This window comes from Pinus tabuliformis, chromosome 5_2 (assembly GCF_031772625.1).
Source record: "Pinus tabuliformis cultivar Carrire ecotype Pingquan chromosome 5_2, CPIR1, whole genome shotgun sequence".
NCBI classification, from domain to species: Eukaryota; Viridiplantae; Streptophyta; class Pinopsida; order Pinales; family Pinaceae; genus Pinus; species Pinus tabuliformis.
In genome coordinates, this window is record NC_142306.1 from 278,171,331 (window position 1) to 278,197,393 (window position 26,063).

Below are 26,063 nucleotides of genomic sequence, written 5' to 3' on the forward strand. Positions count from 1 at the left end.
GGCTTGTTGTAGATTAGTATATCATCAAAAAATACTAACACAAATTTTCTAAGGAATGGTTTGAAAATGGAATTCATCAAACCTTGAAATGTTGAAGGTGCATTGGTAAGGCCAAAAGGCATGACCAAAAATTCGTAATGAACCACATCAGTTCTAAATGATTTTTTTGGAATGTCTTCAGTCTTCATTCTGATTTGATGATATCCTGAACGAAGATCCAAATTGGTGAAGTAAATTGATCCATGCGATTCATCTAGTAATTCATCATTGACGGGAATGGGAAACTTATCTTTAGTAGTGATCTTGTTGAGCTCCGTATAATCCGGACACATGTGCCATGATCCATCCTTCTTGTGCACTAATAATACTAGAGCAGAGAAAGAACTTTGACTCGGTTGAATTATACCAGCCTCTATAATTTCTGCAACCATACGTTCAATTTCACTCTTTTGGGCATAGGGATATCTGTAGGGCCTCGTGTTTGGAGGAACACTTCCTAGAATCAGATGAATAGCATGATCATGATCATGTATAGGTGGGAGACCTTTGGGAGTCTCAAATACCTTGGAATGACTGTCCAAGACTTTTTGGATATCTGGAGAAATATATGATTGCAATGTGGAAATGTCTAGCGAACATAATTGTGCAATTAAACCCTTTGTTCCTTTCTTAGAAGCTTTCTCATACTGTTAGAGCTAATTGTCTTTCCCAGTTTCCCTACAATACCCCTTAATTCAACTTCCTTTCCTTCCACAGAAAATTTCATGAAAATTTCTTGAAAATTAAAAGCTATTGTACCCAAGGATTGTAGCCATTGGACTCCTAGTACAACATCAACACCTCCCATCGGAATGGAAAGAATTGGGTTAGTCAATACATATTCTCCCATCCATAGCTTGATATTATGGCACTTTCCGCAGAATTTTATTGTTCCTCCATTTGCAACCATTACTTGACACTCTGGTGCTGGATATAGGAAGCAATTCAATTCTTTTGCTACCTTACAATGAATAAAATTGTGGGTACTTCCTGAATCAATCAACACTATTACCTTTTTCTTCTTGATTTGTCCTTCTATCTTGATGGTTTGGGGAGTGGTAATTATCACCAATGCATTACAAGATATGGTCGGATTCATTTCTTCTTTATCTAGGCTTTGTTCTTGGAGTATATCCTCTTCTTTTGACCTTTCTTGCTCCTTTTCTTCTTCCTCTTTGCAATCTTTGCAGAATAATTTCTTCTCAGAACACTTATGACGTTTAGTATATTCGATATCACAACTGTAAGAAAGCCCTTTTTCTCTTTTTTCTTCCAATTGTTATAGCGTAAACCTTATAGGTTGTGGAAGACAAGGGGCAACAACACTTCCATCTTTATAGTTGTGAGTGGTATGCTTCTTGGTTGCCATACTTTTTCTTTCCATTTTTCTTGCTAACCTGAATACCATCTCTAATGAATCAGGTTCCCAAAGGCAAACATCATGTTGGATATTATCTTTAAAGTCCCTATGAACACATCAATCCTATGCTCCTCTAGAATATTTTTACCCTTATGTTCAATTTTTGGAACTCCTCAATGTGCTCCATTATTGAACCCTTTTGTTTGAGACTTATCAATTGGCTAAAAAAAGTGTTGCTTTTTGTATCCTCATAATGTGATGTCAATTCTTCTGTAAAAATTGCCAAAGTTATAATTTGTTTACGAGAGTGTTGAGGGCCCTGAAATCGGGTCAACAACAAGGGGGATACCCACCTGGTCGGGAACCTGGTTGGCGGCTCCGTGCCCGTTTGGTGTAGCGGGTCCGACTGGGGATGACGGAACCAACTTCCCGTTCTAAGGGGTGTGTGTGCGTGTAGAAAATAGTGATGTGTGTGTGTGTAGAAAATGATAGTAGAAAATCTGTAATTATTCCTTAACTAATCTAATTCTAAATTCTGAAATGACTTTATACTACTTTTAATCTAACAAAAATAATACATCTAATCTACACTAACCGGGGACAGAATTTTTCCATTATGCAATCTAGAAAGATTTCACAGAATAACTGGTAATGAAGATTATTCAGCTATTATGAGAATAAAAATCAATTAAGATGAACTATCTCGCGTAAAAAGTTAAGCAAAACGGTTGTGAACAACATATTGCATAATCATATATTCATGTATTAAGAACAAATCAATGACTCCACCGTACAAAAGTGCCAAATGGTAGTCCACTCATTCATACATTAACATATAAATAACATCAGCTGTATATTACTCTAAGAATGCAAGCAGAAACTAGTCAAGAGATAAAAGTACCATTTATGACTGATTTTAAACTTACAGACCTTAAGCAATAATGATCTACTTCTAATTTCTTCTAATGCCTACTAAGAGTACAGAAGTGCAACATCAGTAGCAGGTATTAAAATGCAAACATAAATAAATCTTGATCCGTCCATTCATCAAAAACCCCCTTCGAGGGTGCAAAAGTGCATGTTCTGAGGACAAGTTTTTTGACAAAATTTCGGACCCTTCTCCAATGCAATGAGAAGGGTTAAATACTAGTAACCGACTAATTTTACTTTACACAAATTCAGGGAATGGCTACAAATGACCGCCCTTTTACTAAAAACAAATTTATTTCTAAAAACTGAATCTAATTTCTAACCGTTTCTGTATCTGCTCCTTAGTGCTATAAGCAATGCGCTGTTCACCCTGAAAGAGTCGGCTGGTTGTCCTTTCCTTTTGTTCGAGCTTGAAAATTAGAAACAACAAGCGCTGGCACCTCTTTCTGTTAGATTAGAAGATATTTTCGAAAACCTTTCTCTAGCTGGGTGTATTCGCTCTGCGCACACTTAGTACAACCCAGTTTCTTTTCGAACTGATTTTGCTGTTGCTATTTTGGTTTCTGGTCGTGCGAATGACTCAATGAGTTAGAAGTCGCGCTGTATGGACAATCCCTTGTTTCGAGAATTGTTTCCGTTCTTTGTTCCAGGTTTTTCTGGAGCGTCTTTCTTCTCTTGCACTTCTTTCTCTACTTTACCAAGTCTGAGCTTCAGGATCTTTTGTAAACACGCTGCTTTTGTGTACCTTTGAATCTGAGTCTCGGACAGTCTATTTTCATCAGTGCCTGTTGGGCGATACTCTGGAATCTGCGGTTCTGCTGCATGCGTCATCCAATTGCGGAGGCATCTTCTCTCTGTTGTCTTATTGGCGCTTTTCCCTTCTCCTTAGATGTTTCCTGCATATAGATTTATATCAGTTGCATGTCTTGCAGTTTATGCAAAGAAGAAGGGAAATGATGAAAAGATTGACATGAAAGCATTAAATTCTAATGAATGCGAAATTAATGACATTCATCATAACTTTACTCTTCGATAAATGCGATGCAATCATTTCTGGATATTCAAGCATGTGGTCATTAACTTCCCTTAAGGTGTACTTTCAAATTTGGATCTACCGTGTATGTCGGAGAGTTCTTGCGATGAGTCTTTTCTGCGATTGGTATTGCAATATCGATGGCTGCGACGTTATTTAAGTGTTAATGTAGATCGCAGATATCGCAGATCGCAGATCGCAGCTTCGCATGGTCGCAGATCGAAACATCGCAAAGTTTTCACTTTGTCATTTTGTGCTGCTCGTGTGACATTGCGACGTGCGACGTCGCATATCGGCCGTCGACGTTTCTTTAGGTTATCCTTTTTCAAATGCTCTTAACGCGCGCGATGCGATGATTTCTCGCGTCGCTCCTTTTTAGCGCATTTATGCGCTCTGGGCAAGTGCTCCTTTTTTCGTTGCGACGCGATATAGCTTTTAGGGAGTTGATACAAAAGATTTTTTTAAACAAAAATATTTTTTGGATTTTGGCTAAGGGTCCCCCTTTGCTTGATGTTATTACTAATATCAAACGAAGAGGGGGGTTGTTGGTGACCACAACAATGGCGATTCACTGCGAAGAACCAGTTATCTCTGCTTTTCTATTGACCGTTCACTTCCGAAACAACAAAATTCTTATATGTCTAAATTTTGTTATGAACAGATAGAGTAGATTACCCCTAACCTTGTTAACGATACTTTGTCTCAACCTTTTTATATCTCAGTTGCTTGCTTCCTCATGGTTTTTTCTTGCATTCGCAGCAGACATTACTTGGTCTTGGTTAAAGATAAAATAAGGTCTTCTCTGCATACTGGCTTAAAAGTATACTCATTTGTCGTAGGTAGAGCCTCTGCTGCCCACAAGCGTCCATAGCCTCGACAGGGTTACCATGTTATCCAGCAATGATCCTTTTTCCTGTTTGAGGTTACTCGCAACATTCCAGAGAAAAATCCTTTTTGACACACTTTTCCTTTTTTAATTCTCTAAAGAACAATGTCTTGGTTTGGTGGCCAAATTATGACACAGTCATTCACTTGATTTACACTTTTGCTGAACAAGTCAGCTCGTGATGAGACCTCTTGTCTTTTGATTGAAACAATCTTAAGTCGTTGCCCTGTTTTGATAGACAGTATGGCAAAGTCAGCAAGTTATAATATCTGTGATCATGATAAGCCGGCTCGTGATGAGACCTCTTATTCTTTGAGATATAGTGTTTTCCTTGGATTATTTCTCTGAATGCTGCAATTCCCTTTTAGCAGGGAGGAAGTCATTGTTTTTCCTTAAGAAAGCTCTGGATGACAATAATAGAGTTTTTTTTTTAAAACAACAGCTTTGCAGAGAGTACTTATTTTATTATTGATGATACCTTTCATGGTGCTGATACAAAACAATTTTTTCACCAAAGGTTGCCTTCGTCAAAGTTCTTTGAGGTTGAAACTAATATCGTAATCAAGGTGAAGTTAACTCTATTTGTTAATAATAAAATTCAGATTTTTCAAAAATTTTGCTATTTGTACAAGCGAAATCAAAATCTGATAGAGAATTGGCGTGCTCTTTTCATGAATCCTTTTCATATGATCATCTACAACGGGTTTTATTCATAAAAGAGAAAGACAACATTAAATGAAATATAAAAACTAAATTTATCCTACAAAAATTAGAAGAATTTCTCTTCTATGGAAAATATAATTTAAGAATCAGTCCATTGATAGGTAAAGAATCTCTCTTTCCTGCCAGATCCTGCAACACGAATGTGGACGGGCCTACGACTTCTACAATCTGAAAAGGGCCAAGCCACAGCTTCTGGAATTTCGTATGTTTGCCCTTTTCTTCATGTGCCTTATCCCATTTCAAAACTAAATCACCCATCTGAAAGTTTTTTTTGGTTATGATGCTTGAGTCAAAAGAAGATTTTATTAGCGCTTGGTGATGTGCATGGGTTTTCCTAGCTTGTTCTCTTTGTTCCTCTAGTTTGATTATTTCCATTTGTCTTAATTGTAATGAGGAAGTAGGTACTTCATCGATGTATTGCACTAAAGACAAAGAGGGAATGACTAAGTGAGTCGGAAGAACCACTTCCCTCCCATAAACTAAGTTAAAGGGAGAAGTGCCGATCGAAGCTTTCTTTGTAATTCTATCAGCCCATAAAGCATTTACCAGCGCTTTGTGCCAATTCTTTTGGTTTTGGTCGACTGTTCTTTTGATAATTCTGATTAGGTTCTTGTTCGTTGATTCAGCCAATCCATTACCTTGCGGATAGTAGTTGGCAGAATATTTCAGTTTGAACCCTCTTTTGAGTGCAAACTCAGTCATAGCATTTCCAGAAAAATATGAAGCGTTATCAAACATTAAGGCCGTTGGCAATCCAAACCTAGTTATGATAAATTGGTCTATGAATTCAATAATGTTTTCAGAATGAACTGTCTTGAGAGGAACTGCTTCTACCCATTTGGTAAAATAATCAGTTGCCGTAAGGATATACTTATGCTGCTTAGAAGAGTGAGGAACGATCTCACCTATTATGTCCAAGCCCCATTGACTGAATGGTTGGTCGATGTTGACCGGTTGTAGCGGCGTGGACGCTTTCCTTTGTTTTCCTGCAGTAGTCTGGCAGACTTGGCATTTCCTTACGTAATTGTATGAGTCTTTGAACAGCGTGGGCCAATAATATCCTGCACGCAAGATTTTGTGTGCAGTCGCATCTCCGGCATAGTGTCAACTTGCTGGTCCATCATGAAGTTCTTGCAAAACCTTTTCGGCTTCAGTTTTCTCAAGACACCTAAGAAGTACAGAATCGTAATTCCTTTTAAACAGGACATCATTTATGAGCTGGTATTGTTTAGCTTTTAATCTTAGAGCTCTTTTCTTGGTATGATCCAGACGTGATGGAGCATACCCGTTCTTAAGAAAATAAATGGTGTCAGCATATAATGATTTTGTGTCGTTTAGGCTTACCTCATACGTGTGTACCTCTTCAGACGAGTTCTCAGGGAGTTGCGATGCTCCAGCTAACATCTTGCAGAAGCCTTGACCTCTTACGATGTGTGCCGGCTTGATCTCAAGGTCGTATTCTTGTAAGGCGGTGATCCAATTCGCTCTCTTTTCGCCCACATCCTTCTGTATCAGGAGGTTTCTTACCGCTGGAAACAGTACTATGACTTTGGTATGGGTTTTTAGCAAGAAAGGTCTGAAATATTTGATTGCTTTGAAAACGGCATATGCCTGTTTCTCGACGTCAGAATAATTGAGTTCAGCACCTTGTAAGTTCGAGCTAAAGAATGCGATTGGGGCTTCTACCTTTTCGTGATTTGCTTGAGTTAAAATCGCAGCATAAGATTTTTCTGAGGCAAACGTGTATAAGATGAAAGGTTCTGAAAAATTTGGGGTAGCCAAAGATGGAGCGTTGATGATGGCTTGTTTGATTAAGTTGAATGCTTCATGCTCATCTAGACCCCATTTGAAATTTGAATTCTTTTTTATCATATTTTGTAAGGGGGAAATAATATGTGAAAAATCTGGGACAAATCTTTTGACAAAATTGATCTGTCCAAGGAAGGATTGCATGGCTTTCTTGTTATGAGGTATGGATATTTCGGAAATTTCCTTGATTCTGTCGGGTTCTATGTGAATACCAGATTTAGATACTATGAATCCGAGTAATTTCCCTTCGCTTAATGCAAAGAAAGATTTCTTTGGATTGAGCGAAATCCCATACCTCAAGCATCTTTGAAAGATCTGCTTCAAATCTTGGAGATGGTTGTTTCGTTTTCTGGAGTACACTGTTATATCATCCAGATAAATCACTACTGATTTATTGACCAATCCTTTAAACGCGATGTCCATGGCTCTCTGAAAGGTAGCTCCGGCGTTGATCAGACCAAATGGCATATTCCGATATGCATAAGTGCTCCACTTGGTTCGGAACGTAGTCTTTAACTGATCATCGGGATGCACAAGTACTTGATTGTATCCTAAAAATCCATCCAGGAATGACATTAATTCTGAGCCTGCTACTGCCTGTAGAATTTGCTCCATAGGTGGGAGGGGAAAGTTATCTTTCTGACAGGCTTTGTTGAGATTTTGGAAGTCGATACAGATTCTAATGTCTCCGTTTTTCTTCCTAACGGGCACCATATTGGATACCCATTTGGAATGCCTAACGGGGAAGATTATTCTGGCTCTCAACAACCTATTAAGCTCAGTTTTTATCTGGTTTTCTACGTTAGGGTGTATTTTTCTGAGCTTCTGCTGGACAGGTTTCTCGTTGCCAGTCATAGGGATAACATGCTGAATGATGGAAGTGTTGTAAGTCTTCAACTCATCGTAGTTCCAGGCAAAAACATTTTTGTACTGTCTCAGAAGGCAGATATATGCTGATTTTTCTTCAGGGGCTAGGCCCTGGCCTAGATTAATGTTTTGCGGCTTTTCGTCGGTTCCTAGGTTGATTGATTCGTAGTTCAGAGTTGAACTATAAATCTTGGCATTAGCCGACCTTTTGAACTGACTTTTCAAGTCATATAAGTCTTCTAATTTGACCACCGATTTGGGTATAGCATTATCAGTGCCACTTTGTTGTATTTGGTGATCATGACAGTCTTCGTCAATTATCTGGTTTATGTAGGATCCTTCAGAGGTGAGGAAACTTACGATGTCTGGGTCATCGTTGAACACTCTCCAGTTGGTGATATTGTCAGGAATGGAAGGTTTAAAAATTAATTCTATTGAAAACCTATCAGGACTAAAATCTTCAGAAGGGATAAGTCTAGAGGCTACGTTAGCTAACAGGTCTGCGCTCGCATTTTGAATTCTTGGAATTGACGAGATGTTGAATGCTATGAAATGTGAAGTGAGATCTTGCACTAACGATTGATAATGCTTTAAATGACTAGACAGGCAATGTATGGTGTTACGTACCTGTTTTACGACGATCTCAGAATCTCCAAAGACTTGAAGATACTTAACATTCAATCTGATTGCTTTGTATAGGCCTTGAACCAAGGCTTCGTACTCCGCTGTGTTGTTCGTGCAATCAAACTCAAGTCTGCATGTGAGCATAATCTTGTTCCCGTCTGGGTTGATCAGAACGCATCCTGCTCCTACCCCCTCGTTGGATTTAGATCCGTCAAAATATAATTTCCAAAATAAAGACGTATTTACAGAATTATCTAAAAAACTAAAACATTTTGAGTCATCAGTTTGGGAGAAATTTTCAACTTGGGATAACACTGAATTCTCTAAGTATGGCGAAATATGAGCACTGAAATTGCCTAGGAAAGAATCTATTGCGTAATTGCCTACAATGCTGCTATTGTATGTGATGGCTTCATTTTCTCCTTCTAGTTCTGTCACTATGTATTTTTGGTGCAACTCTCGTTCAACCTTTATCTGATTTGGTTTACCGTTGTATGGTAACCACATGTGCGACCAGTCGGTTGAGAAATATCCGTGGAGTTTCTCCGACCAATCCCTGCTAAGAATCAAGCCATAGAACTCAGGGATATCGGCTACCAGAATGTCGATAACCTGACACACTTTTGGGTTAGACGACAATGTTATGGTCACCTGATTAAGTTCACCAATCACTTCGACCTGGGATCGATCAAGTTGAACTATACGTACTGCAGATTTTTGAGGTTGCACATTCAATTTGGCACATACTGACCTGGGTAAAATATTCGTCGAAGCACCAGAATCGACCAAGCAATTGTGCACGTTTTTGTTGAAGATTTCATATGTGAGAAGAAAAGGAGGAGTATGAGACCTTGATCTTCCTCCAATCAAGGCGATGTCATTTGGATCAATTTTATTTATCGTATTGGTTGGAGGTCTTCCCAGATTGTGGGAAGCCACAGCTGTAGGTAAGGATGTAGTAGGCACAGCATGTAACTCTTTCATCATGATTTTCTGCTGGTGTTTCAGTTTACTCAATTCGTACAGAGTGATATTAGCCCTAGTCTTCTTCATGTCGTCAATGATGTTATAATCCATTTCATCCGACACTATTAGTGTCCTTGATGGAGGTGTTTGTTCATATTGGACTGGGCTAAGCGGGGTCGCTTTAGCAGTTGTCTTTTTGGTTACGACCCTTTCTTTTGTTGCAGGGCTTGCGCCATTTTGTTTTGGGGTAGTTTGGGGAGGATCAAGCTGATTTTTGCTTCTCGTGCTAACAGGAAATGCTTCATGATCCTCTTCCTGTGGGAGGATGAAATCCTACATTCCTTGAAGTTCTACAACTTCTTCCTCGTTGGTCTGCCCTTCAGTGGTATTCTCTTCTTCTTCGTCTTCTTCAGACTCAACGTTTGAGACAACACTGGGTGGTTTTACGTCCATGGGAGGATTTCTTTTAAAAGTCCTAAAGGGCTTTTTCGAAGAAGTCTCTGCTACTTGTTTCTTGATATCGACCATCTCATTAGACATGGCTTTCAACACTTTTTGTAACCCTTCCAAATCGAAAGGATCTTTCGTTTTCTTCTTCTTGGTGTCTTCTTTGAAAGAGATCTTTTTTGATTTGTGTTCTTCTATAGCAGATCTCTTTTATAGGGCTACCACGCGTCTTTCCACTGCTAACGCTTCTGTCAAGTTGTCAACTAATGTGGTCTTGTTTTCCCTATCTACAAAGATAGCCAAGTTTGGAGGTAAAGCCGTGATGTACCATCCACATCTTACTTCCTCGCTGGGTTGTGAAGCAGCGGGGATTTTGTTGAGGATCTTATTGAACCGTAAGTTAAAGTCTTTAATGGGTTCTCTAGCCTCAGCCTTAAGATTAGATAGGTCATTAATCAATGTCGCCGTAGATCGGTCATCACCAAACTTAGTGAGGAACTGACTTTGAAAAATGTCCCATCTTGTGATGGATCCAGAAGGTAACAAAAAGTACCATGACCCGGCTGTTCCTTGCATTGTATAAGGGAAGAGCCGGACAACAGCGTCTTCGTTAGTAACTCCGTTGAAATTAACAGAAAGCATCAAATTATTGATATGTTCTTCGGCTAGCATACCTGCTTCTGGGTTGAATTTAAGTAGCCACTTCTCTGGATGGGCCGGTATAGGGCTCAGGGGTGGAGGCATTAAAACCGCCCCAGGATTGTTCCATGGAGACTGGGCCATCGTGGAGCTGCTAGCTAATGGAAGTGCAGAAACTGACCCCTGATGCTGAGAAGGTGAAGAAATCAGGATCTTTGATGTTCGAAGAGGGAGATTTGTGGAAGACGGGTGAGTGAGTTGGAATGGAAAAGTGGGTGGTTGACTTCGCGGTGAGGGCATTGATATGGACGAAGTGGATGAAGGAGTCTTACTGTCAGACTCTTGAGGTGTTTTCCTTGCTCTTTTTCTGGTAGGAAGAGGGAGTTCACTTGGTTGTATGCCAAATTTTTCACTCTTTAATCTAGTAATGGGATGAGCAGGGTTGTACTGCGAAGTCACACTGCTTTTACATTTATCAGACTTCTAGTTAAAAATGGAGAATCCCTGGAGTTTACGAATCAAAGTTTGAATTTCAGGGGGTTCAATAATAGATTGGTCTGATATATTCGAATATGTAGCAGTGGTGGATACTTGAGCGACTTCAAATTCCGGGTTTAACCGTGTTGGAGAAGTTGAGGGAGTCGATGAGGGTGTATTACTCTCAGAATGGTATTTGGATATTGCCTTAGGTGCCATTCATTGTTCAGGCCCTCCTTTTAGCGCCAAAATATGTTGAGGACCCCGAAATCGGGTCAACAACAAGGGCGATACCCACCCGGTCGGGAACCTGGTTGGCGGCTCCGTGCCCGTTTGGTGTAGCAGGTCCGACTGGGGATGACGGCACCAGCTTCCCGTTCTAAGGGGTGTGTGTGCGTGTAGAAAATAGTGATGTGTGTGTGTGTAGAAAATGATAGTAGAAAATCTGTAATTATTCCTTAACTAATCTAATTCTAAATTCTGAAATGACTTTATACTACTTTAATCTAACAAAAACAATACATCTAATCTACACTAACCCGGGACAAAATTTTTCCATTATGCAATATAGAAAGATTTCACAGAATAACTGGTAATGAAGATTATTCAGCTATTATGAGAATATAAATCAATTAAGATGAACTATCTTGCGTAAAAAGTTAAGCAAAACGGTTGTGAACAGCATATTGCATAATCAGCTATTCATGTATTAAGCACAAATCAATGACTCCACCGTACAAAAGTGCCAAATGGTAGTCCACTCATTCATACATTAACATATAAATAACATCAGCTGTATATTACTCTAAGAATGCAAGCGAAAACTAGTCAAGAGATAAAAGTACCATTTATGACTGATTTTAAACTTACAGACCTTAAGCAATAATGATCTACTTCTACTAGATTCTAATGCCTACTAAGAGTACAGAAGTGCAACATCAGTAGCAGGTATTAAAATGCAAACATAAATAAATATTGATCCGTCCATTCATCAAAAACCCCCTCCGAGGGTGCAAAAGTGCATGTTCTGAGGACAAGTTTTTTGACAAAATTTCGGACCCTTCTCCAATTCAACGAGAAGGATTAAATACTAGTAACCGACTAATTTTACTTTACACAAATTCAGGGAACGGCTTCAAATGACCGCCCTTTTACTAAAAACAAATTTATTTCTAAAAACTGAATCTAATTTCTAACCGTTTCTGTATCTGCTCCTTAGTGTTGTAAGCAATGCGCTGTTCGCCCTGAAAGAGTCGGCTGGTTGTCCTTTCCTTTTGTTCGAGTTTGAAAATTAGAAACAACAAGCGCTGGCACCTCTTTCTGTTATATTAGAAGATATTTTCGAAAACCTTTCTCTAGCTGGGTGTATTCGCTGTGCGCACACTTAGTACAACCCAGTTTCTTTTCGAACTGATTTTGCTGTTGCTATTTCGGTTTCTGGTCATGCGAATGACTCAATGAGTTAGAAGTCGCGCTGTATGGACAATCCCCTGTTTCGAGAATTGTTTCCGTTCTTTGTTCCAGGCTTTTCTGGAGCGTCTTTCTTCTCTTGCGCTTCTTTCTCTGCTTTACCAAGTCTGAGCTTCAGGATCTTTTGTAAACACACTGCTTTTGTGTGCCTTTGACTCTGAGTCTCAGACAGTCTATTTTCATCAGTGCCTGTTGGGCGATACTCTGGAATCCGCGGTTCTACTGCATGCGTCATCCAATTGCGGAGGCATCTTCTCTCTGTTGTCTTATTGGCGCTTTTCCCTTCTCCTTAGATGTTTCCTGCATATAGATTTATATCAGTTGCATGTCTTGCAGTTTACGCAAAGAAGAAGGGAAATGACGAAAAGATTGACATGAAAGCATTAAATTCTATTGAATGCGAAATTAATGACATTCATCATAACTTGACTCTCCGATAAATGCGATGCAATCATTTCTGGATATTCAAGCATGCGGTCATTAACTTCCCTTAAGGTGTGCTTTCAAATTTGGATCTACCGTGTATGTCGGAGAGTTCTTGCGATGATTTTTTTCTGCGATTGGTATTGCAATATCGATGGCTGCGACGTTATTTAAGTGTTAATGTAGATCGCAGATATCGCAAATCGCAGATCACTAATATTGCAGATCGCAGCTTCGCATGGTCGCAGATCGCAACATCGCAAAGTTTTCACTTTGTCATTTTGTGCTGCTCGTGTGACATTGCGACGTGCGACGTCGCATATCGGCCGTCGGCATTTCTTTAGGTTCTCCTTTTTCAAATTCTCTTAACGCGCGCGATGCGATGGTTTCTCGTGTCGCTCCTTTTTAGCGCATTTATGCGCTTTGGGCAAGCGCTCCTTTTTTCGTTGCGACGCGATATAGCTTTTAGGAAGTTGATACAAAAGATTTTTTTAAACAAAAATATTTTTTGGATTTTGGCTAAGGGTCCCCCTTTTCTTGATGTTATTACTAATATCAGACGAAGAGGGGGGTTGTTGGTGACCACAACAGAGAGCAAAGACATTGATACCATACAAAACAATTTGGTTCCAAATATAAAGTTGCAATGCGTACCTTTTGTGTGTTTTGCACATTATTGAGATCGAAAAATTGCTCCATCTGTAATATCCATGTTGCGGGATCCTTGCCATCAAAGTTCCTCATATCGATTTTTGGAATATGGGGGGTCTTTGATCCCACATTAGAGTATAAGAAATCATGATTAAAATTTCTTTTGTTCGCATCATGAGTTTCCTTTACTACCTTTTCACCATCAGTAAGTATTTCTTGTAGAAAATTTGTCAAAACTGTCTTCAAATCTGCCATGTCTATCTTCAAATCTGTCTTTAAATCTGCCATGTCTCTCTTCAAATCTATCTTCAAATCTATCTTCAAATCATCCATATTAGCTTCCATGCCCTTTATCTCAGATTCCACACCATTTATCTTAGCTTCTGTTAGCTTTCGTGAGAGTGAAATTTGTTGCACTTGTTCTTGTAATTTTGATATATGATGTAGCATTTCTTCCTCTTCTTCATGAGTCATGCTAGAGCTTTCAAGTTGCTTACTAGGTGTTTTCATTTTCTTTCCTAGAGGCATCAATTACCGATAATCATGCTCTACTATTCCCTTTGAATTCCTTCAAAATAAATTTTCAAACAAAGCTTAAGAAAAAATTTAAAAAATCTACACACCTTTTTTCACTTTATAGGATCTCGATATTGCCTCTGATGTATCTTTGTACTTTCTGATCATCCAGTTCTAAAATTGTAACCTATAGTAGCCCTCCGTGTCCTCTTTCCAATGCCACCAGTCTCAACCAAATTGGATTCTCCAAGGAAGAGTTATGTGAAATCTCCCACAGTGACTTGATTATAGACTAGTTTAGTAGAGCGAACTTGTATGATGTTCCACGAGTCACTCTTTCGACCTTTGGCTCTGAAAAATATCTATAAGAAACTAAAGTTCATCCTCTTTCTATAACTTCTTACGAAATTTCGATCCGATGCTCAGAGAGAAAGTTATGACGATTTTCCCCAGGTCACCTGTTTGGAATGTAATTCAGGAGTCTACAAAAAGACCAACTTCCTCAGATCATATCTCCGCAAATATAGCACGAAAAGCTCTAAAATTCCGGCCCAGGGTTCAATACAATGTCTTCTCAAATGGGTTTTTTTAGCTTCTGAGATGTTGTAGAAAACAAGTTATAGTGAAAATGCCACGATGAGCTATTTGGAGCAGTGAAACCCTAGAATCCAAAGCTCTGATACCAAATGTTATGAAACCAGCTCAAGAAAAGATAGAAAAGCTAGATCAACGCCTTAGAATTCAGCCCCTTCGAGGGGGAAACCTCCTTTACATTACATAAATGAACAATTCTTGGATGATTCAAATGACAAAACCTCCTTTCTATATATAGGAGTCTAAGGAGTCACAATATAACCCAGCCGACCTAACAATAATAATATAAAGCCACAAAAATAACAATATAGGGATACTATGGGGCACAGTAATAACAATATGGGGATAATAGGGGCACAAAAATATTAATAAGGGATGCAACTACAATAGTAATGGGGTAATCACTAGTATTATAGGGACCCAACAAACTGCACTAACAGAAGGAGCTGTGGATGCCACACACACAATGGGAATTAATGGAATAGACGTAACCTACGTCTGAGGTATGGAAGTCAGGGCTGACTGAGTAGACATGAAAGGTCTAGAAGATGGAATTTTAGTACAAGACCACATAGAGCTCTGATGTAGAGATGTAGAACCAAGTATGTGTGATAGAGCGTGATAGCGAAGTGGCAATGACACATTTGGAGCAGTGTGGAAAGGAAAACCTTTCGGGAGAAACTAAGGCTCCATGGTTGACACAAGGCTCTCTTGACTGCTAATAGGACTTGACTCATCCATGTCAGAAGTGGCCATTGAAATCGTAGCACCAGGAGGAGTAGACGAGAGTTCCGCATCTAAAAATTCCCAAACGTTGGGAGGAGTCCAATCAAAATGGTCCTCACTGGGAGCTCGAGAATCAAGAGGTTGAACACTTGGAACAATAGGAAGAGTACCAGTAATAGATGATACCCTAGAAGAGATAGGAGAAATGGGCTCTTTGTCACTCAGCAAGGATGAAAGATTCGATGAGTCCACCAGAATGGCCTAACTCAAAAGTCTGGAAGGAAAGATATAATCAATAGGGTTGCAAAAAGTCTTCCAAGATGTGGTCACAAGGCAGCGAAGATTAATATGTAAAATGTTATCGCGGACAAACAAATTTTATGACACTAGAATGAAACATTACCTTTTCATGTTTAAAGATTTGAGAAAAAGGATGAAAGATGACTCTGGTCAGCTTCGAAGTTTAATGAGCCTGAAAGGACAAGTGCCAAGATGATCCTTTTACTTTTAAAGAGTCTAAAAGGAATGAAAGTGACTGCTCTAGAATTCTAGGCAAGAGGTTTACCAGAAAAATCCTAAAACTGCATATACACCTTGGTAATAAAATCAAAGAGAAATGAAAAAGGAATTCTCGTACGACAGTCAATCTTCCCGAATGCTATGGTCAACGCGTTATGAATCGTAAGGTGGCAGACTCGGCTTCCTATGGATAATAGGATGATATCCTAGAGGGTTCTCCCAATATATACATGACAGTATGGGGAGCACAAATCCGTACTAGTATTTATTATATCACAAAAGGAGGAATCACCCAACCTTAGTGAAAACAATAGGGACTAGGTTTAATGACGCCGGAACACGTCTCTAGCCTAGACCTCTAGATATGTAAATGTTAGGCTCCAATGTGTTTTTAAGTTCATTCAATAAATTTTAACAGTTAATCTTGAAATAAGTCTCGATCTTAAGGCTCTATCGAATGTATCATTAACACTCCTAGAGTGCAACTAAATGAGAAAAAAGACCATTTTCATTGGATGAACAACTAGCTAAGGAAGAGTGAGAGGTTCAATGCATAACAACTGAATGGAAAACAAGCAAACCAATCAAAGAAAAAGGAACACTTCTACCATCTACTCAAACTCGCAAGCAATACGAGCAAGAAAGAATGAGAAACAAACTTTTTGCTTTTCAATGTCTTAATCTAAATAATCTACTAACGCAAAATTCATCTTTCAAACCTTAATACAAGATGAATGCACTTTTTGATTTTATTAAATAAATGATAAGAAACTACATGAACAAATGAATCAAAGACTCAAAACTAACGAAATAATCATTTTTTACAAAAGAGGAGAACTATCTCATTAAATGGGAAGCAAAGTGATTTATTCCAAGTGAAAGAAGGAGACTGAATGAATAAGACAAGGAAGTTCAGTGACCAAAAACATACACCAATCAAGAGGATGACAAAAAAAAAAAGAGAAGACGCCTCAAACAACGAGAGATATTTTACCAAGAAGAGTCTAAAGATCTCAATGAATGAGTGGCCCAAGCAAACCAAGCAGTGGAGAAACCCTAGGGTATTTAGGTCACATGGTTCAAGAGAGATAATTTGAAATCACTTGAAACTCGAAATCAAAGATCTTAACAACCAACACTTTTAACACAACAATGAGGAGGAAAACAATCTCTGAGGACAAAATGCACTGGCCGATCAGCCAAACAAACCTAAAAATTTGAAACTTACAGGAAACGTCACAAGTAAAACACTAGCAACATGCGCCAACAACAAATCGTCGCACCTCCCTAACTAATCACTTTATGACATCATCGCAAAAGTACATCAGTTAGCTGCGTCGAGCCAATTTCAGGCCTTGGCACGACTGTTAGACCATGTATCCAGGTCGTACAATGAAAGATGCAACCCAGAAGACAACGCAGACGTGACTACTTCGCTACTGTTAGGAATGAAACAAGGATGACCCAGAATCAAAAGAAAAAAAATGAAATTTTCACTAGAGCAGGGCCAAATCTATCACTCAAAATGGTGGGAAGGATATAGAAGTAGTCCAATAGCTTCTAGAATGAAGCATGTTACACAAATAATAAGGAAGACAATAAGCCAGCAAAGCCAATCAACGTAAACGACAAAAGACAAGTCCCCAGTATGGTCACCAACTTGTAACACAGGTAAGTTCCCTCTGTGGACAAAGGCAACCCCTCAAGCCCTAGAGTCGTTCTAGTCACTGTATAGACAATACCAAAGCAAATTTCCTTAGAAATTTGGTGTTATGAAGACCTACCTTCAATCCGTTGTTCGATGAAGTCCTCATGGTGTTTCTCCAACTCTTCTTCTTCTAATTGCTCATATTTGAAAAAAACATGTAGAGAAACACCACAAATGCAATAGGAAATTACCAAACAATCTACTTGAAGAGTCAAGGAACCTCAAGCTATCGACATACAATATAACACATGATATGGGGAACAAGCTATTGATTTGTATTAATAGAAATCAAAGTAAAACTTACAACCAAGCCTTGACGTCGTGAGCCTCCTTGAAGGTTCTTGTCAGTATGTCTCCGTAAGAATTTACTTGTGAACCCTCTCCCAAGGGAACATGTGACTCTCTCTTCTATCCAAAAGGGTTGGTACTAGAAAGCTCTCAAGCCAACTCTACTCAAACATCTCTCAAATCAAAATACAAATGAGGCTACTTCCACACTCCAATAACACTCTCTACCTCTACTCCTCTCTTAGAAACTTGAAAATATCAAATTACATATAGCTATCATCCATTTACATCCAAGCTAGTTGATGTTATTCATGGAGGAGATATTTAGAGGAGGGAGAGGTCCCAAAAGAGAAGGAACGAAGAGCTTATCTCTTAGGGAGGTTGCAAAAAAGGTGGAACAACTATCCCATAGGAGAAAGGCAAGTTGAGCTGACCCAAAAACCAGCCCTAGGACCACCCATGAAGCAATTTCATCTCCAAGTTTCGACGAGTTATTGAAAAACTTTCCAAATCTGGCTCACCACGGGTGCAACATAGGGACAGAGTGAAGACTTCGCTAGGGTTAGCGTTAACTTGACCATCTTTGCGAGGGGGACAACGTTTGACTCGCGACGACCTAGAAACTTAGGTAAAAAGGGTCTTCTTCAGGAATAATGAAATGAGACACTCTTCCTGAGATTGCAAGGAAGGTAATGACACATAATTAGCAACATGACATAGTATAGATGTCAGTTAACATAGACTGGCGATATCCGAGATCAGGGAATGCAGAGTTGGTGACAAATTACTGTGTAACAAGGGTCATGGATGTACTCTGAAAGAGAAGATAATTGTGTATGTCAATCGTAATAGCAAGCATAATTTTATTAGCATTCATTTGGCTAAAAGGTTGCAAGTCCCATCTAAACAAATGGAGCACACATAGGTTATTAATGAGCAGGTGGAAGTTTATAAAGACTTGAAGATTTCTATGGATAAGTACATATTGCATTCTGATTTCTATGATTTAGATATAGCTAATGTCGATGTTCTTTTTGGATACCCTAGGATGGAATATGTTGGTACTATCAATATTAAAGTGCAAAAAAAATTCCTGAAAGTATGGTATAAAATCAGGAAAATTACATGACACGATATTTCCATCAATAAATAGATGCAGCCCAAGGGGGTTGAAGCAGAAAATGTTACAAGTACTGATACATTAGATGAGGAGTTTGTGGTTGAAGTAATACTGGAAGATAAGCAACAATTGCGGGCACCACAACACGTACTAGATACCCATCAAGCTCGATTAGGTGGTGAATTAAAGAATATACACCATTGGTTAAAACTTCAGCATAGCACCATGCAAATCACCCAGCAAGAAAGTAACCCACATGAGGGAAACACATTAGAAACAAGGACAATAACCCCTAGATGACAGATAAGTAGGTGCGTCAATCCATCTACATCACATAAACATATTGGAACCACCAAGATCAAATCCAGTCTCAAGTGAGCAAGGAACCAACTACATCGAGTAATCACCTATCTATAGGATGGCTAGATGGATGTGCATGGTACCAGTGGACTACTCTTTTGAGTAGATCTTATTATTTGTGTTCTTCCTATGTTTCAGGGATGAAACATGTTTAAGGTGGGCAGTACGTAGTATACCAAGGAGGGATATTATGGGGTACAGAGGGAGGTACCCATGTGAATAATGTAATAATGGGATAGGCCATAGTTAATAAATAAAGTGGTTAACCTGCATCATGTAAGGGGCCACAAGTAGTTAGGAATAATGTGATAAGCCCATTGTATTATATACGTGGTATTGAAAGACCCATGCTAATGAGCTAGGTTACTGTATGTATGAAGCCTATATAGAGGCTAGAGACTTACCATGGAGAGAGGTCAAGGATTATTGTCTTGACAAACATACGGCTTGTGGAGTGTTCTCCTTCATTAAGGAGTGATTGTATGGTGTTACCATACCTTAAGGGTTTTGGATATGAATAAAGATATGAATTTTATCTATTTCTCTCTTGTTATTTCTGGGCATATTTCTATTTTCATATATTTGCAGGCCAGATCTATTACAGACACTAGAGGAAATCACTACACTGTTTTGAATGCTAAGGGAGGCTCAAAAGATTTCCTATTATAGGTCTATTTGGGCACATCACTCTTGAAATTCAGATTAGTACAATTAGGGCTCATCAAAACCTAATTTAGTTGTTACATGTCGTAGACAAGTCATCTCATTGAATGCTTCCATCCATGAAAGTTTCCTAGCTTGAAGCCTTGCTAAAATGCCTCCTTGGGACACCAGTGTAGCCTTGGTCAGGGGTAACTCCACTGCAGAGCAGGCAGGCCTATTCAAGCTTTCATTGTAGTGCAGTTAGGCCCTCTTTCACTTGTGCTAGACGAGAATGAACGAAATCCACATTGGATTATGGGAATATTCCTTGATTCTAGGTCATTCTAGAAGGATGCCATCTCTTATCTCATCCTATGAGCTCGAATTTGGATAGGCTATGGATCAATTAACCTCTTATCCTCTCATCCCTTCCTCCATGGAAACTAAATCTAATTTTGGAAGGCCATTCAATACCAACATTTATGGAAAAACCACCTCCATTTTATAAATTGACCACTCATCATAGTGATCAAGGGGCTAGGATTTGAATATTGTAAGGAAATACTGGTTGTTTGAGATTTGAGTTCATATCAAGTAATTTTATTATGCTGGATTGGTGTGCTTTTGTTGTGATGAGCATTGGATTGAAGCTGGATGATTGACACAGGATTGAACTTTATTGGGTGAAACTCTTCCTTCTACATTAACAAAGTTCTTTATTCCTTTTCTCATATTCTTGTTCATATCTATGATGATTATGTGTTTCAATGTCTTCGATTCCATTGGTTTATAGTAGATAGATCATATATGCTTTGATCGCTGTTGTTTCTATTTCTGTTGACATAGGTACCAATTGAGCGGATTCAGTTCCAGTGGGAGGGAAGGGATCAATTCAAAGGGGATTAAGGAAGTGAAATACTACAAGAAAGTTCCTTCATCTCATCTATCTACTATAGGAAAAGTTTAAACTACTTTCTTTCTGTTTTTCTAAGTGTAGCTACCCACATAGGGAAAATGTGTTTATCTATAGATGCAAATTCTGTATAAAAAATTGGTGACCATAAAGGGGAATGAATGTCATTCCTTGTAGCATACCCTCATCATATTACATCCTACTAGACTTTACTTGACTACCTTGATCTCTTTTCAGTCATCTTGAATCATTTTTGGTCGAAATTCGGGCTAGAATGCCTATTCTAGGAATGTGTCGGTACCAGTGCACCCTTGGTCAGGGGACAGTGTAGTGTAGTGCACCCTTAGCTTAGAGATAGTACACTGCAGTGCACTGTCTCCCACTCAGACCTGCACTGGTCCCTCTCGAGATAAAAACCCCATCTGTTTCTTGAGTTTTCTAAAGTTTCTTTTGATTTTGTTTGCTGAAATATGAAAGTTTTTTATGGTTTTGAAATAAATTTGTATTTCATCTCCTATCCCTACTTTGGCCTTGATTGTTAACTGTTTCTTAAGTGATTTCTTTATCATTATCAATTCATTGTCAAAGGAAGTGTCGTAAATTCCTCATTTGTTTGAAAAAGGAACTGTCATAAGGTCTTCGTTTCTTGCGAAAGGTATTGATTGATTGTTTTTGAAATTAGTTCTTTCTTGTTCATATAAGCACTAAAGGGACTAAAAAGAAAAAATTGCGTTATGCATATTGTAGTTTGTCAATGGTTGATAGGAATATCTAGGGAAATTTCATTAGGTGTGTTCTTTGCTCTTTGTCAAAGATCTAATTTCTCTACCCCTTACTAGCTATGGTTTTCATTGTTAATCAAATGAAAGAATGTTTCTCATTTTAGTTGCATTGTAGGAATTGAAAACATACATCACGCGTTGTACCTGAAAGGAAAACATTTAAACAAGATCAACTAAAATTTATCTCAATTAACCCAATGGAGCATTGTAACTTAACGCATAAAATTTAGAGGTGTAGGCTAGAGACATGTTCCAGCGCCGTTAAAAATAGAAGTTGTTACTAATTGTCTATGATACATTCCGAGTGTGATACCTCATTCCACATACGTAAGTATATCGTAGCTCATCCACATAGTTTCAGGTATATCGGGTGGTGTTATAGTACGAAAAGTATAAAGGAATGTTCTCACTGTGCGGTTTCAAATTAGACAATGCTAACATGGATTGGGCCTCTATGTACTTTGGGGTACATTTGGGAGGACTACATTAGGTTGATGTCCATCCATAGGTAACCAAGTTGGACACCTTGTATACTGTGGTACACTGAAAACAACATTCGGGGAGATTGCCTGCACATATGTTAAGTCCTTGGTTTACTGAGGCAGTATATTGTAGTTCACAGTTACTTTGTAATCCTTTTTCCTAGATTATCCCTCTTTTGTTTTGTTATGTTATTTTGATTAAATTAAAATTAATTAACCATGCATAACATCCTCCATGTCACTCTTTAGTTGATCTTAGGTTTAGACATATGACAAAAACTCCGGATTCCACCAATCATGGAATTCCTTTTGATGGGAATCCTAATCCTTTTCCTCCTTTCGAAAATATTAGTGCTCCTTATATGGCTAGATTGTCCCTTCCACGACTTACCATTGTCCTGCCAGTATGGTTGTTGTCAACCACCTTGGCACCACAACTAAATATTCCTACAACTAGACAAAATCAACCTCCAGTTGATCCTAAATTTGACCCTTTACCTTCTTCGTTGTTTTTTTCTTCCTCCCTTCCTCTAGTGAAAGTATTAACACTAGTAACAAGGTGGATAAGAAGAAGAAGAAGAAAGGGAATAAGAAGAATAAGAAGAAGAAAATTCTGCAGGGGGCAACCAACCAACCATTGCTTTGAATGTAGCTTCTGATGAGAAACCATCTGATAAGCCTCACAAACTTCTATATCCTTGCAAAATTTTTACTGGAGACCATCTTCTTTGAAATTGTTCTAGTATTCCTCAGATATTAGAAGAATGGTCTTCTCATTCACATCATCCTATTTCATCAACTTTTGGAGATAATGGTGGTGACACACCATCAACTAGTGGTAGTAAAGATTATGAAAAGAAGGGTAAAGTTAAGTTTCCCTGTAGGTTATGTGAAGGGACTCAACCCATTCACCTTTTTCCCTATCTCGATGAAGCCCAAAAAGTGTTGGATAACCATCCTTCTTCTCTGCAACGACTTCCATCTTGTTACAGGAGAGTCTACCTTATTCCTTCACTAGTTGATTATTGACTGACCCAAATCAATCATCGATGAACCCCACTCTATTTGAATGTGAATCCCATGAGTCTATAGCTGACCAATCACAGGTCGAGGAAACAGTTGACCCAATTTCACCTTCAGTTAAGTGTACTTTTCCAGTAATAAGTGAGTATAATACCACTCAAGTTCTTTTCATTTCTTCAAATTCAAATGATCTTGAAGGCAAGCCTCCTGTTCCATCAAGACAGGAGGAAAATCCTCCCATTCTCGTCACTCAACGGGACAATTCTCTCGTTCTTACGGTACCCCCTCTAGGTGGTCGGGTCAATTCCTTTGATTGGAATTGACTAGCAGGATGTTGTCTTCCTTGTATGCGCCTTTCCAAATCATAGTAAAGGTTTATAATATGATTGTATCTGGCACTAATATAGATGAAGGAGCATCTATGAGTATCCTTCCTTCCAGTGCTTGGCAGGCACTTGGTTCGCCTCCACTTGTGCCTATTACCCAGAATCTATTGGATTTTAACAAAGGAACCAGTCAAAAATTAGGGATCCTTAGTTAGTTTCCTATTACTTTGGGAGGAAACATTATTTATCTTAGTGTGATGGTATTCCTAGGCCCTTTAGATTACAATTTACTTCTTGGGTGCGACTATGTTTATGACATGGGAGCTATTGTTTCAACACTCTTTCGAGTGATGTGTTTCCCGCATGAAGGAAAAATTGTCACCATTGACCATGTTTCATTTCCCAGTCCAAATATGACTTCCATTCAACCATCTTCCCTAAATGTTCCTTTTGTCCCAATGGTATCTTCCCAACCATAGGTAAGTTCTGTGGCAACCCATTCCATGCCTACATCAATTGACGACCAACTCTGTGATGTTGTGCATTATGTACTGGGGGCATTGGAACCAGATCTTTGTAATGGATGCCTTGCTATGTATCCCTTCTAGTGCATTGTTCTCCCATCTGATGAGAACCTCTTGGAAGTCATGATCAAGGAATCGTGATCAAGGAACGATGAGGATAGTTCCTAGTCTTATGTCAACCTCATTAAAAAATGAAACAAAGGGTATGAGGATAGATCCTCATCTTGTGTCAACCTTTTTAAAAAATGAAACAAAGAGGATGAGCATAGTTTCTTTTCTTGTGTCAAGCTCGTTAAAAATCAAACAAGGAATATGAGGATAGTTCTTTTATTGTGTTAACCTCATTAAAAAAATGAATCAGGGCCCAAAGAATATTTCCTTGTCTTGTGTCAAGCTTGCTAAAAAATGAAACAAGGAATATGAGGATAGTTCCTTGTCTTGTGTAAAACTCGTTAAAAAATGAAATAAGGAATATAAGCAGAGTTCCTTGTCTTGTGTCAAGCTCAGTAAAAAGTGAAACAAGGTCCCCTAGAGCAAAGTTCCAATTCAATTCTTTGATTAGATCTCATAAAATCTGAGTCGAGTCTTTCACTTTATCTCATATATGAACCTTAATTCCATCCACCTAATAGCCACGAGTAGTCTACTTAGGTGAATGAAATGAAGCTTGGGCGGCATGCACCTAGAATCAAGTCAATCATCATGCTGGGGGCATGTAAACCAATATCAAGCATAGTTTTTCATTTCAAGCTTGTGTAAACATGAAACGGAATCCAAGCATAGTTCCCTAGGGTTCAAGATTGTGTAAAAATGAACCCATCTCCATTTTAACCCTCGTGATTTCCATTCTATTAGCCTCTTCCGTAAGATGGGCCTTCATTTTTCTCGTTCCATCATCACTATCTTCTTGGCCGATCATATGCTTTCACTTGGTTGTTTTACTCTTTTTTAGGAACAGTTGCAATGACTGGTCTTATTAGCCAGCCTCTTCACATAAATCAACATGTTTTGAGAAGTTCCAACATCAACGGAACCAGTTTCTAACCTAGACACCACTCATTCCTCTAAGTGGAGTCCTCTTTAAGCTCTTTTCATATTCCCTAAATATGAAAATATTGTCAAGTGTTTGTCCTTTTCAGCTCGTAAACGGATTGGAAACGACATCTACTCAGTATAAGTTTAACCATTTTCCGGACTGAGATAGATTACTTACAAAAAAGTATTACGTTGATCAAACATGGTCGATAGGTTTTCTCTTCTATTATTTTACACTTTTTCAATCCTGAGAGACAAATTTATGAAAAATAACTTATGGAGTTTTCCTTTTGTCCCTTTTCAAACTCTCCAAACATGAAAAGGACTAAGTTCTCATTTTTGTTAAACTCATTAAAACATCAAATAGCGACAAACTTGTCCATGATGAAAAGACCGAGTTTCACCTTCGCTAGGCTCTTTAAAACATCACATAGCGATGGATTCACCCAAAGGGTGGAATTATACTACAAGCATATGTTATCCTCCCGAAGTTCTTAAAAATAAATAAAGAGGTACTCATCACCAATGACTGAAGAAAATGGGAAAAGGGGTAAATCATGTTATTGTAGGAAGTCGCTCTTGAACATGACACTTTAACCTCATTTTTGTGACTATTTCGGTTGGGTTATCTACTTGATGGTTATCATACCTATGGTGTATCACACCATCCATCACTTTGGTTTTGGTTCAATGCTGCCAATGCATTCAGTCTTGCCGACATGTTCAAGAGAAGTCACTCAGTAAATTTCATCCTTTGCAATACTTTTAAACCTTCGTTTTCATGATGGCCATTCCTGAAGCTTGTGCTGTAAGTAAAATTATGTCTTCAAAATCATTACAGTCATTTTGTGTCATTAATGGGGGATACATCAAGGCCCTCATGTGATGAGTCACTTCTTATCAACATCAACACATTATCTAAGAAGTGGACTTAGAAGCACCCCTCCAGTACCTTGATGCTTGCATACATCAATGGAAAGTTTCCCTCTTCCAACGACAGGTTGACATCATTGGCCTTCGACTGAAACACTTTGTATGGTGTTTGACATCAAAACATCTATTCACACCATGCGGAATGTACTGTAGTAGCTTAAGAATCATTATCAATATCGGTGATTTCTCTCGCGTTTTTGAACGACTTACACCATTGGCTCATAATAT